Source organism: Sinohyriopsis cumingii, chromosome 17, assembly GCF_028554795.1.
Source record: "Sinohyriopsis cumingii isolate HCF-2022 chromosome 17, ASM2855479v2, whole genome shotgun sequence".
NCBI lineage: Eukaryota > Metazoa > Mollusca > Bivalvia > Unionida > Unionidae > Sinohyriopsis > Sinohyriopsis cumingii.
Window position 1 is genome coordinate 67,162,353 of NC_142977.1, and position 16,087 is coordinate 67,178,439.

A 16,087-nucleotide genomic window follows, 5' to 3' on the forward strand; every position below is an offset into this window, starting at 1 on the left:
AAAAATCGCGATAGTCTCAGTACCTGGTATGAGACAACCCTGTCAACGAACTTAATAAACTATAATTGACTTACCTAGCCTATCGCTGATAAGTTTCTCTGATCGCGAAAAATCGCAGCGATCGCGTCGTGCCAAGTTTAAGGCAGCGCCCTCTCTGCTGCTATTAATTAAACATTGTATCAAGACCAATTCGATAACATGTTCGAGGATCATTTAAGTTTATTGTTATAAATCCATGTGGGTTTAACTGAGCCTGACTAAATAAATTTCAAAATTTTGTTATACCCATATCTCCGCTGCACCAGGGCCGATGAATATTTTGCAACGTGTGAGTATCAACTCCGTTAAACACAGCAAGAATATTACAGTTATCCCTGATAACTTTTGGTATTTGTGTATACCGCTGGGTTACATAAATTACATCTGTGTTTTTATGTCTTCCTCGAGAAAATATCCAAGCAGGATTTTGCCTGTTTGTCCGACATCACATCATCGTACACAACTAAATTGTTAATGGATCCATCAGTATCATTTACATATGGTGCTTCACTAATATCAGTAATACACTCGTTAACACCATCGCCATTTAACGATTTTACACTTTCATTAAAATCTTAAAGTCCATCATAGCACCGCTGATCATCGCCAGATGGCACAATCAAATACAACTTATCCCATTATAACCACCTCATTATCAAATTAAGTAACAGTTGTGTCTTACCAGATGCAGACGGACCTATGCTAATCATTCGAATAGAATTTGGTATCGCAGCATGATGTTTAACCGGTTCTCGTTTTTTTGTCGCTGAGAAATCAATTACATTCATGTTATATAAATATAATAAATAATATGGATCTATATTGTGTGAAGTGCAGGGCGCTTACCCCAACAAGTGATCTAACAACTATTACAACAAAAAAGTAATGGATCAGCGGTTACAGATAAGTGTGAACGATGTGGTACAAAACAATTTAAATTTATTTCCAGTGACAAGTCAGGTCAGAAGCCAAAGCCAAAGTCAAATAATATTTTTAAAAAAAAAAACGAGGAGGTGATATTGCCGCAAACTTAAAAAAGTTACCAGGGACTCCGTGGGCTAATTACCCAGGAGAAAAACATCTTCCAGGATATAATTACTGTGGCCCTGGAACCCGACTGGATATCAGACTTGACAACCAAGACCAACCAAACCAGGTGAATATCCAATAAACGCTATTGATAAAGCGTGTCATGCTCATGATGTAGGTGATAAAAGTAAAGATCTGCAAGACAGACACATAGCAGATGTGAAATTAATTCACGCGCTAAATTCCGCACAAAAAAGTCTTTCAAGGAATCATTTGCTAATTGGTTAGTAAGATCCGCAGTGAAAGGTAAATTAGCGCTAGGTACTGGTAATTAATTATAAATGGAATCGATTTATTATTCCCCAAGAGGATATTGGAAAGGTAGAGCAGCGATTAGTAAACTCGCCGAAGCAGCAAATGTTACATGTGCCACTGCTGAAAATTGGTTAGCACGACAAGCAATATGGCAAATTATCAACCACCGCCTAAATTAATTCACAATGCACATTTTGATGTTGGCGTTCCAAATGAAGTTCGTCAAGCTGATATATTATTTTTACCACATGATACTATGCGTCGTAAAATGTAGAAATACGCGTTAACTCTCGTTGATGTTGCAAGTACATACAAGGAGGCAGAGCCGATGTCAACAAAGACAGCTGCTGAAGTTGCTTCTGCGTTTAAACGAATTTATCATCGAGGTGGTCTACGATGGCCAAAGCTGTTACAAGCTGATTCTGGCAAAGAATATCAGAGTGCAGTATCATATTTAATGAAAAAATATAACGTCGTCATTAGAAGAGGACATACTGCTATTCTTCGTGATCAGGCAATTGTTGAACGATTTAATCGAACACTTGCGGAGCGGTTATTTGGATATTAATACGCGAAGGAATTCATTCAAGACAAGAGATCTCGCGAATGGGTTGCAAGATTACCAAGTGTGATAACCACGTTAAATAATGAAATAACTCGAACAATTGCTTTGAAACCCGTTAATGCAATCAAAAGCGCGCGTATAACAATACAAAGACGCGATTTTTCAAAACAACCGGTGCTGATCAATGTAACTGTAAGATATTTATATGAACCCGGGGAACTTGAAGGTGGTAAAAAAAAAGAGCAACTGATCCTATTTGGAGTTTTACAACGTACAAGATATCTAACACAGTAAGATCCTCGGATAGACCCGCAATGTACCGATTAGATTCAACTGCTCCTCAACGTGGATTTACACGTGAACAATTACAAGTAATTCCCGACGACAAACAATTAACACCGCGACCACTTAACTAGCACCTCGACGTCGATTACATTCAAGACAGGTCATCATCACATTTTCTCGTGTATGACCGCGACTACTATCTTTTCTATCCACGGTAAATTGTCTTGGAGTATTACTCGAGTACTGCCACAACATTATACAATTACAACTTGTACAATGATTATTCTGCTGTTGTTTCAGCACGTTGATAAATTCAACGTCAAGATCAAAATCGCGTTTACTTTTTTGTCACTTTGTTTATAACTAGCTTTTTTTTATGGATGTCAATATCATCATTGATCACTGACTCGTCCGTGACAATTCTCCGCAACTGATACATTTTTCTAACTCTAGATACTGCCAAATAAACTAATTTTGACAATTCGATACGATCATCAACAATCCAGACAACTGTATCAGTAATAGTTAATCCTTGAGGTGAATGTATCGTCATTGCATATTCAAGCGTCCACGGAGATTTATTCAGCGTGTAGCGCATCTATAACAACATTGACATCAACTGCGACAAAATCATTTAATACGAGATTTTGTTTCTCAGTTTGTCCCGTTATGTCAACGTCGATATACTGTCGCCGTGTATCAGTTAGTCTATAACACAATGGTACTGGTAACGCTGAGAATTTCTCCACGTGTAACTTAAACAACTTCCGTTGAAGTGGTCTCTGACTATTTTTCTACTTGCCACTATCAAATCATTTGGTCTCCACGTTTCTCAAAAGTCGTTCATAAAAGTTTTGAAATTATTTTACGCGCTATTTCACACTGAATTTTGTTCCGTTGTAGTCTGATTAATTTTTTTAATTCTCTTAATTCTGCATCAAGAGATCTATGATCATGGGTTATTTCTTCATAGTAATCTACAAAATCCTTTAGCCAATGATGTGTAGATGGTCCGACAAACGGTGGTGGTTGACCGTGATCGCCGCACATTATCGCAGCTACATTTTTCAATAACAGCCAATCGAGAAACATGTTTAATGTATCTAGAGACACTGTGCATATCTCATCCCAAATGATGATATCAGGAGTATATTTCTCGCCCATTTGGTCAGGAGTCCATGTATCACCCTTGTATCAAAGGAAGCGATGAAAAGTACATGAATTAATTCCTAGCTGTTTCATCTCCATGGCGAGTATATGTGCTGATGTTAGTACATTCATGTCATTGCAATTCTGTTGAAATAATTCGATCACCCAAGTTGTCTTACCAGAACCCTCCGATCCGCTTAAATAAACGGTTTTGTGTCTGGATACTGGATCATACACGGATACCGCAGACGACAATTCTGATATTTTATCGCTACGATAACTATCTTTAACCGCAATATCCGTGGATTCACAATAATTAAGCAACGTTTCTTCTTTTATTCTCCAAGAACCCCATAATGCATCAGTACTCGTAAACCGAGCCAGTAATTATAAATATTTTTTATCCATATAAAATGAGTCCATGGCAGCTCTGACTGCGGTGTGAGGAAATTTGTTTATCATCGATAACAGGTTTATAGACGTATAAGCCAGCATTGAAGATTTTAAATGAGTATACTGAGGAGATTCTCCACTGATAAAACTAACAACAGTACCCAAATTTCTCCCGTCAGATAAGTAAACGTCTTCCCAAAATACAAAATATATTTTTCGCTGCTGCATCAGTGACCACGAATTCATATTCGGCGGGATCCATAATCAATCTTGCACAATGCCGCTGATAATCATATGCACCACCCTGAGTAAATTTACTGATTATTTTTCTACCAAGATCTTTTGAAATGCTTTCTTCGGTGGTATTTTTCGCAAAAATGTCTAATCGCGCATCAGACTTTGCAGCGTCAGCAGGAGTAGTTCAGGTGTAGTTAACCAAACTTCGGTCTGCTTCCGATAACATATAATTGCCTCGTTGACCATCAAAGATATCAGTTTACTGTCAAGCATTCATCGTAATAATACAATTGGATGGCTTGTTTTTTTTCTTCTGAAAAATGTCTGCCAAACCAAATATAACAAACCGAATGAAGATCCCTAGCAAATTCGAAAGACTACACATGAGCAAATCCAGTTATATCAAAATCGGGTAACGATCCGTTTATGGCAACTCTTGTTATCTCGTTCATGGGATGTCCAAACCGCGCAAAATATTTATGGCATTCTCCGTAACCAAGAAAACTCCCCGGATAACACGCGATCATGTCAACGGATATTATACCGTCACGATCATACCTAGTATTCCACAAACCGCCATGTCCATATTCGACACACTATCTTGAACATCCTCGAGAAATCGCGTTTGTATTGGTTTCCACTAATTTTACTCCCTGGCAAAATGAGCCGCTACTGACGGAACTGTAAAACAATTACTCAGAAAGAGATTAACGTTTTCTGATGAAAATTTGCCGCCAGTTTTCTCATTGTTTCATGAAGAGATTCTCGACGATATAAATCACCGTTAGGTCTTACAAATTGATCCTATTCTTCATCAGATCTTTTAAATAACCACACTGACAGAGGATCGTATTTACTTAACGCGTAAATAAAATTAAACATATTTTCTGAGGGGTAAAATCTTACAGTACGATTCCGGGGAAATATTGTTACTGCGTTGGTCCAGGCATGCGGATTATGATCAACGATATTTATCGGAGCTCCTTTCGATTTACATTTCGATTCGTACAATACTTCCCCTGTTATTGTTTTTACGGTTATTGTGAATTTTAATATTTTTTCTAACTCGGAAACATAATTTATTGTAGCTCCGGTATCATTGACTCAACCAGCCCATTTATTTATTTTTTTACGTCGTAGATCCGTCAGACCGTTTCCACGTATCGCATTTGTAAAATGTTCCATTACTCGTTCGGCTACACAATTCAGTCTTGAAAATCTAATTGGTGCAAGATAATTAATGTTGCGTTTATCATTCAGGTGATAAATTCCATAAACAACCGCAGTCACAGGATACGCTCGCGAGTAATATGGTCTGTCAATACCACTCAGCGTTCCTGTCTTGGAATTTTAACTTACCACAACAGTTGTGTCATTAGCAAGGACAGGGTCACGTTTGTCACGGATAATCCACTCATCATCTGCTAGCACAATAAACTTTATTCTGAAAAAATATTTTTGATCGTTGAGATAATCGATAATCGTTTTCGCCCGCGTATCGTTCATTGTAGCATCAATTACGTCATTGCATATAATTTTTAATGTCGACCATACGTGAGATGCTTCATCATCACGAAATTCTTTGTTCAGCATTCCTGATAATATTATTCAGATCAGTCAGAGCTCGCCTCCGCAAGTCAGGGGTTAGTCAATCAAATCTTGGAGCTTTTAAAGGCTATATTGTGGATAGTTTATCAAACTCATCCATGCCATATTTCAGACAAGTATTTAAATAAAAAATATTATATATACGATGGCTCAAATTCGAAATCAATACAAATGGCTTATGATAGGTTCATTGACCACTTGTAATAAATTCTACGTGAAGGAATTCGGCGGACAACATTTGCAAAGCCTTCGTAATGGGAGTCTAGGACCAATACCAATTCTGCGATGTGGTGTCGGAGTTAGAAGAAAAACACAGCTGTGAGTGCGTGATGATGGTAAACGATATATAGAGTTAAAACGTTATTATGACCAAAAAATAGCACCTTTGACTTTGTCAAGGTCGTTGATAAGGTTATAAGAACTCCTGAAGACTATACAGCAAGATTTGAAGATATGTTATAATTTAGACAAATAATTATACCTATAAATGGAGCAAAAATATTTTGTCACCGGTTTTGATCATGTCTTTGATGGCACTTGGAGCGAAATCAAGTTGAACTCCGGTTTTTGCTTTTTGCGCCTTATTGAAATGTTTTAGTTGAGTTTTAGTCAATGATAACTTGTTTGGACCACTACTAGCAATTTGATCTTGCTTCAATGTTATTTTTGTTCTGCATGCGCTCGCGTTTTTTGATTGCAATTTGTTTACCTGACCGGAAGTCAGAGTGACATTAACATGACTATATGACATTTTTATAATTAACGCGGTTTGTCTAATTGTTTACATATTTTCCACTGGGGCATCAATAACTCTCATTCGCCCACCAACACCTTCAAGTAACATTGCTTTATGGCTGAGGATAATTGTGATTGCTCTGTAATCTCTATTAACAACCGGTGGACCAGCTGCATCAATAGGAGGGGATGTTACATTAGCTCGAAAGACATATTGTCTAACTAAATCAAGATGTTCCAGTGAAAAGTAATAGATTGAATAATATGTTGTAAAATCTAATTGTGGTATTTGTAAGCCAGCATTTATATTTAGATCACGTCCTAGACATTTTGTCATACTATCATCATCAGTAGCTTTTCTAAAAAGCACAACGGTATGTCTTGCTCCAAACATTACATTTCTAAAATCTCTACAAAGTCTAAATATATGTGACAACGGAATTGCACATGAAAATCTTCTACGATCACCACTCATCATTAATTTACGCGTTGTAAATCTTAAATTAAATTCTGTATTAGCGCCATGAACCAGCGGCCATACATCAGCGTCAGCGTTGTTGGCATTGTTTCTTGGTCGTCTTATATAGTACTGATTATTGTTAGGAAAATTATAAGTGTCCTTAGCAAACATCATTGATAGACCACCTGATCTTGTATAATCATCAGAATATCTTGCCAAACCTATTATTGTTGTAGCTACATCAACATTGTTTTCAACTGATTCAATTTGTTTCCGTCAATTATATACGTAGCACTTTCAAACAGGGCCATAATTACATTATTAACAAAACCGACTTAAAAATCACCTCCGTATTCTGTATCATCTGTATTTATTATTTCACCTTCTACTTCAATAAATGCTTCAGCGGGTAAGAACTATCTGCTTGTATCTTGAACCTGTACTTCAATTCGTCCTTGCTGGTTTGGATTTAGTGCGTCATAAGAATAATACTGAAAATCACTCACTGATTCATTTTTTAAGAACCGGTTCGTCTATGTCAAACGCTGTGTCGGATTAACGTTTAAACATTCTATTAAAATTTGTTATCGTCTAAAACGAAAAGACCACTTTCTGATATCAGACGTGTGTTTATTTGTTCAGTCCCTTGATTCAACAAGGTTGCTAGTTTTTGATTTGATTTTACTGACATTTGCGGGCATCACTTCAGTAATGAGTAATTTTACAGGTGGTGGTTGGACCGCTTTTGGTCTGCGTATTAATCGTGCTAGTCTGTCCTTGATTGCCAAGAACGCTTTACTGGCAACGTTACCAATGGCACCAGGAGCTTTATCACGAATAACATCAATATCTTTTATCGATGATTGTTTTGCAATTTGCATTGCTTTGGGGGCTATTCTTGTGAATAAACACTGAACAACATCACCCAGTCCATTTCCGTAAGTCATCCTATATACTGGTATTCGTGAATTTACCACCCTGACCATGATTGGTCTACGATGAGAATTGTGTACAATAATTTTATTTAATTATTTATTCATTAGTCACTATGATGATCATCAATGAGCCCATCAATAAGTTCTCGGCAAATAACGGTATCCATGAAACTGCCTTGAAATAATCGTCGACATATGTCAGCTGCTTCATTAATTATTTCTGGTGAGATATTTCCAGCTCGTTTTCCTCCAATGAAAACTTTTAACCGTTGCACGTCATCGAGGATATTGTTAGAACAAACAAGACCACTCCCCAAACCACTTCCGGCTGCTCCTTCTTCTGTTTCCGCGCTTTTCTTAAATATTCTTACGGGTGATCTTTCTTCCTTTGATTTTTTAAAGTTCTGACATCAACTTTTGCTGCGGTGGAGAAGATTCTTATTAGTCTGTCTGTTTCTGCTGTTGTTCTATTTGTTTCATACTCTCTTTATAAAGTCTCTATATTTCTTCAATAAGACTTCTGTATTCTAAATCATCATCTCTGGCTTGTTTTTTGTTTCTATATATGCGATATATCCATTTAATAAGATTATCATCATTTACTTTTTCAGAAACGGGTTTTAAAATACTGGATTTATTAAACATACTAATTAATATTTTTTTCAGGTAATTTTTCTCTTTTAATATTTCTAATAACTTCGACAATACCTTCCTTAAATCATGCAATCAGTTCAATATTTTCTCTTACTGGTTTAGATTCAAGTTCCTTTGTTACGTCGGCGACTGCAGCACGAATTTTGCCAATACCTTCAAGTATTTCTTCACCGACGGGCGGAGGTTGAGCTGCAGCTATATCAGTTGGAAGTTCTCGTAAAATCATTTTTGTTCGTTTTAATTCTTTCTGCTATTTTTTTCAGTCTGCGCAGCGGTTTGTTTTAATAACGGAATAACACCCTTCTTCCTCACCAACTCATCTTTAATATCTCCCCATATAGCTTTTTCAGTAACCTTTGTAATGGGTATAAAAATAATTGTTCTGTATCCGCTAAAAATTCAACTTGTGCTTCTTGACGTTCTTGAAGTTTTTGTCTTATAGAATCACGCACAGGAATAAATATTTTGATTGCATCTAGTCGCTCTCGTGCTAATCTAGAGGAATATGGTTCTCCGATGTTTGCCGTTATTGATACAATAATGATTTAATTAATAGCAGCAGAGAGGGCGCTGCCTTAAACTTGGCACCGACGCAATCGCTGCGATTTTTCGCGATCAGGAAAACTTATCAGCGATAGGCTAGGTAAGTCAGTAAGAGTTTATGAAGTTCGTTAACAGGGTTGTCTCATACCAGGTACTGAGACTATCGCGATATTTTTGCGATTTCCAGGAAGGCTTATATTGCGAAACGGAGAGTGAACCAATTAGAGTCTCTTCGCCCTTTCTTTTTTTCTGTATTGGATGTGCGAAACAAAAGTCTGAACAAGGGAAGTTTAACAAAAAAGTGAAGGATTGAAAAGCCAAACCCGGTGACCATAATGCGTAATTCTGTAGGTTATGAAGCATATGTAACCAGTGATCATCTAGAAGGCTATGTTCTTCAGCACATTAATTGGGAAACGGAACCAGAAATTGAAAATAATGTTGGCCATGACTGAGACATTTACGGATTATTCTTTTTTGAATCTCTTTTAGCAGCAGAGGAGGCGAACATACCTTTTGCTGAAACGTAATTTTGAAACTAAAACTCGTACGAAAAAAATGAACAATATAAGGTCACGGACTCTAAACCAAAGCCTCTAACTTTACCGAGAGTTTCATTAATTGCGTTACTTTAATTTTGTCGAAATTTGTATGCGTTTTTTGCTCACCCACCGGACGTCTCATTATGGTCGCGCCTCCTCTACTGCTATAATTTGATCAACCAAATATTGTATCATGATCAACACGATATCTTGTTCTGGGATCGTGTAAATTTATTGTTATAATCCGTGCGGAGCAGATTGTGTTTTTGAAAAGTAGATTTTGAACTTAATCATGTCCATATCCCCACTACACCAAGTCTGGTTAATATTTCGCAAAGCATGTGTATCAACTCCATTAAACACAACTAAAATATTCTAGTTATCTCTGATCATTTCAGGTATTTGTGTATATCATTGAGTAACATACATCACATCAGTATTTTATGCCTACTTCGATAAAATATTCTTGCTGGATTTGTTTGTTTGTCCATTATTACGTCGTTGTATACTACGAGATTATTAATATATGCATCTAATTTATCTACGAACGGTGCTTCACCAAAATCGGTTATAAAATTAAAAAGGTCGTCACCATTTTCATTCAACAATCTTGGTTCTCATTAAATTCTTTAAGTACATCGTAGCATTTCTGATCATAAACTGATGGTGATATACTTTTCCCACTTTAGACATCTAATTATCAAATTAAATAATAATTGTGTCTTTCCACTTCCAGACGGGCCTATTATAATCATTTTGATATAATTCGATAGCTCTGGATGATGTTTTACTGGCTTATGCTTTCGTGTCGCTGAGAAATCAATTAGATCTATATTATAAATATACATAAATATATATTGCTTACGTTGTAAAGTTAAAACTCCAACTACTGATTTAGCCACATTTTTAAAAAAATGAAAAAAAGTATATGGTGGAAAATGTGCAATATGCAACATATTTTGTTTTCTCCGTTTTTACCTAAAATTTAACGTAAGGATATTGGTGATATTGCTAAATTAATGTCAAACTTTCCATGAAATAGCCAGGATAAAAACACCATCCTGGATATAATTATTGTGGTTATGGTACCCGACTTGATATCGGACTTGATAACCAAGATCAACCGAACCTGGAGAATATCCGATAAATAAAATTGATAAAGCGTGTCATATTCATTGTGTTGCGTATAAAACCAATAATTTGCACAATATACATATTGCACATGTGAAATTAATTCATGCATTAAATTCCATTAAAGATTTATCTTTTAAAGAGAAATTAGCTAGATTGATAATACAGTCTGCAATGAAAGGTTAACTCGGTAAGTAATTAACCAATTATTAAAATAATGGAATCAATTTATTATAGCCCAAGGGGATATTGGAGAGGTATAGTAGCAATTAGTAAACTTTCTGCTGCTTAATAAATGGTAAGCACGACAGGCAATATGGCAATATTAACTGCCACCACCTAAACGAATTCAGCATGCACATTTTGAGGACAGCATTCCTACTGAAGTTCATCAGGCTGGTATTTTATTTGTACCAACCTGATACTATCAAAATTGGTAGACTTAAAAAAAATACAAATACGCCTTGACTGTTGTTGACGTTGCAAGTAGATATAAAGAAGCAGAACCACTAGCAACTAAAACAGCTACATAAATATTACCTGCTTTAGAACGAATTTATCAACGACGAGGACCTTTGGAATGACCACAATTATTACAAGTTGATCCTGGCAAATAATTTATTGGTGTAGTATCATCTCTGATGAGAAGAACATAATGTAGAAATCAGACGAAGACATACTGAAATTCAACGATTTAATCGAACTCTTGCTGAGCGGTTATTTGGATATCAATATGCGAAGGAAATAATTCAGAAAGATACGAGATCTCGTGAATTGGTTGTAAGATTACCATGTGTAATAGCTGCATTAAATGATGCAATTACTCGAACAATTTCGATGAACCCATAGAATGGGGACATTTTCAGGGTCGGTGGGGTCGTACTTATTGCAGAGGGTCCGTCTGGCAAAACTTTGGGCTTGCAGCCCGTTCAACAGCCTGCCGCCGCCGCGCATCATCCAAACGACCTGGAAGACTACGATGTTGCCATATTTGCAGGGCGGGTCAACAACGAGGAGAGGTCCAGGTTAGGGTCCTTCAGGTTTCAGACATAGTCGGTGCATGCAACCAGGTCCTTCGGGTCGGTGTCGCGGAAGTAGTAGCTGTAGGTCGATGCCATCTTGGGCTTTGGTTACTTAGCTAGCGAGTTCCACGACAAGCCCAGGTACCGACTCATTGTTCTGCAAGCACCTGATGGTGTACACTTTCATGGTGCATATGACCACATCTAGCTTGGTTTTAGGACATGTCTTGTACCCTATCGCAGCCTGGCATCATGGTGGGCTCTCCAGGACGTGGCGAACTTTTGTAGCTTTTTATCGGTGAGGGAGAAAAGGTATCGTTCGTGAGGCATCGCGTGTATGTGTATATGCCTTGTTATGAAATTTGCTTGACATGGCGGTTTCTATGCAATTACAACAAAAAATATGCCAATAAAACGACATGATTTTTGAAAACAACCACTATTAGGCAATGTCACTGTCAGGTATTTATTTGAACCTGGCGAACTTGAAGCCGGTATAAAAAGAATGACTGATCCTATTTGGAGTGTAACGACATATAAAGGTTCTAGAGTGGCTAGATCCACGGGTAGACCCGCAATCTACTGATTAGATTTAGCTGCTCCTCAACGTGGATTTGTACATGAACTATTACAAATAATTCCAGAAAGACACACAATTACGACCGCATTCACTTTTGTAAACTAGCACCCCGATATCGATTACATTCAAGACAGGTCAGCATTCCATTTTCGCGTGTATGACGAAAGTTACTGTTAATTATGTCTACGATAACTTGTCTTGGGTCATTAAGAATATTACTCCACAACCTTAATTATTTTGCTGTTTTTTCAGCATCATTTTAAAATCAGAAGCAAGGACAACGTCGCGTTTATTATATCATTGTCAATGACATCGCCAGGTCTATGATAACCCTCCGTAATTAAGATATTTTTCTAACTCTAGACACTGCGAGGTAAACTAAATTTGACCATTCGATACGATCATTGACTATCGAAACTCGCGTATCAAAAATAGTTAACCCCTGAGATGAGTGTATTGTCATCGCGTATCCTAACGTGTACGGAGATTTGTCCATTTTTAGCTCATCTTCAACAACATTGACAGGAACCAAAACAATTTCATTTAGTACAAGATTTTGTTTTTTCTGACGATTTTGGAATATCAACTTAGATATTCTGCCGTCGCGTATCAACTGGTCGATAACATTATGGTAGGGGTAGATTTGAAAACTTATCTTTATGGAACATAAATAATTGTTGTTGAAGTATCTCACGAACTATCTTTCTACTTGCGACTATCAAATCATTTGGTCTCCGCAAATTCCATAAATTGTTAATAGGGGTTTCTGAAATTATTTCACGCATTATTTCTCACTTACTTTTATTCGATTGTAGTCTGATTAATTTTTTAGACTCTCTTAATTCTGGATCAATTATCATCAGCTATTTCTTCATAATAATCAATAAAATTATTTAACCATTTATGTGGAGACAATCCAACAAAAGGTGGAAGTTGACCATGATCGCCACACATTATGACAGCCGTATATGTTGTTAATACCAAATCAAGAAATATTTTTATTGCTTCTAACGACACTTTATATATTTCATCCCAAAAAATCATCTTTGGAATGTATTTTTCTCCCATTGGGCCAGGAGTCCATTTGTCTCCTTTCCATCGAAAGAATTTATGATAAGTACACGATTTAATATTCCGTTTTCTTATTTCTCTTGTGAGTCTCTATGTAGTGGTAAAAACGACCATATCAAAATTCCGAAATAGTTCAATCACACGAGTTATTTTGCAAGCACCCTACTAGTCCATTAAGCTAAAGTGTTTTATGTCTAGCTACGGGATCATACACTGACGGTGCTTATGACAATTTTGATATTTTATTATTTTTACGATAAATATCTTTGATTTCAGCGTCGGCGGATTCAGAACGAATTATGCGGCCATCATTTGTAAAGTGTTCGCAATGAAAGTCTATGACCAAAACCGAGTGTTGGAGTTAGAGAAGAAACGCTATTGTGCATGCAAAGTGGTGGTAAAAAATACAGAGAACTGAAAAGATATTATGATAAAAAAAGATAATGACAGTGACAAAGTAATAAAAAGTGCAAATGATTATCTGACAAGATTTTCAAAGTAATGATTTAGACAGATAATAAATTAAACAAATGATATTATATATATGGAGCAAAAAGACTTTGCAAAGCATCCAACCATGAAGGAAATCGTGATGGTGTAGTCAACACTGTCAACTAAACAAAAGTCGGTTATGTCATTAATACTGGTTATCTCATATTCAGCATCGGAATAAATAAAATATATATTTATCTTTGCCATAGGATCGTAATTGAATGTTTCAGTGGATTAATCGAAGACAATCTTTGATCAATATCTAATCTGAGAGCTCTCACTCAGAGCCAATATTGCAGATTCGGAAATACAGGCAAACATTCAAAAATTGCAAGATCATTTGTATCTACAAATGTAGAGACTGGCCAAGAAATAATATTTCAATCGATAAATTTAGATGGGAGATATTTTGATATTAACTCACGTGCGGTAAAATACGTCTCGGATAAAATGCACACATCGGCGTTTTCAGAAAAATATAAACAAAAAAGAACCTTTCATTATTTTTGAGAGACATAACAGTAAAGTTAAAATATCTCCGGTAGATTAAAGTTATCCCGCTTATATTACTATTTTTTCTTCTTTTTTGTCATCATTCAGTAATTAATTAATTAATTATGATACAACTGTCAATTTATCATTTTAAACTGATTTATGATGACCGGTTGTCGATGGTACACTAAAATATAATCATGAGGGTTTGTAGATGGAAATTATGAAAACACCTTTTACCTTCTACTTCGAAGAGAGATAATTTTGTAGTACATATTTCTTCATAACCCCCTTTTTTAAACTACTCCAAGAGAAATGATTATGTATCAAGAGAGATAACTCTGAAGTATATATTTCTACTTAGATCGTAATCCATTTTATTATTGTACTTAATTAATAAACTATATGTGTCATAATATCAGTGAAGTAACGTAACGGTATAATAGTTCAAATTAGCAGAAGGATAATTTATGGTTTCTAACTTACAAACGAAATCAAGGCAGAACTAAATGTACAATATAATAGATCTGTTATGCAGACAAATCCTGACTTTGTCAAGTCAGATATTTATATATACAATTATTGTATATAGGTTTGGAAAAAAGAAAATAAATACACCCTGTAATTTTACACAGTATTGTATGTAGCAACCTTTATAATAATCTCTAACACGAATATCTGTAAGATGTCTCCGTAGCTCATTGCTAAAGCATAGAACTCTGATACTCGAGATCTGGCGATCGAGACCCGTGACAGACAACTGACCACTTTTGCGATATTTCGTGATTTTTCTATATAATATGGGGTTCCGATCCAAAGCTGCAACTTCAACAGAAAAGAACACCCACCACACCACATCACCACCTGGTGGGTACTCTTTTTGCACTCTCCCGTGGTTTATTCTTGGGTTTGTGTGTGTGCAAAACTCTATTGAATGTGGAGAAGGCCCTGGTAAATGTATTGTGCCGTCCTTAGAATTAAGATTGTAAATATTTCTTGCCTACTGTCGCTTGGAAATCTAGGATTCAAATGGAAGTTATGATGTGTAAGTTTGTGCCTTCTGAACCTGCTAGAATGTCAGTAGGCAATGTAGGGGTTCAAATGAGTGTTATGTTGTGTAATTTCGTGCCTTCTGAACCTGCTAGAATGAGGTTTGGCAATCTATGGCTTCAACTGAGTGTTGTGTTTAGTAATGTGTAAATAAATGTTATTTTAAATTAAAAAACTGTAATGAATTTCGAAAATATTAATGATATTAATTGTGCGATGAAAAAATTAAAAAAGACAGCATAACAATTCAACTTGATGAAAAGAAATTATTTCTGATTTTGAATCGTTACAAAATCATAAATGTCAAGATAAATATACATACCAGCTGAATATAGGTTTATGAAAATAACACAGTAGGCTCTGTTCCATTCTTTGGCTACTGTAAAAGATAAGGTAGTTTAAAAAATTCGTATTCCTCTCAAGCGTGATAGAAAATATTATATCAGAATTAGCTCACGAACACGAAACGACACGCGCGTGAGATAATTAAGAAAGATTATATCAGGTCCTGAAAGCAAAATTAGTAAGTATAACTTTGAAAGTGAAAGCGAAAACAGCGAAAGTGACAACGTCGCTGATGAAAATGAAAGTTACGGTAATGTCGTGGTTAATTACGCTCTGGCTTTTATACTACCCGAGAAAAAGTAAAAACAATGTTCTGTTATAATATACTTATTTTTTTATTTTTAATATTTTTAGAATAAATGAAACTAGATTTTTTTTTCAGAATTAGACAATATATTTTAACCTGATCAAATTT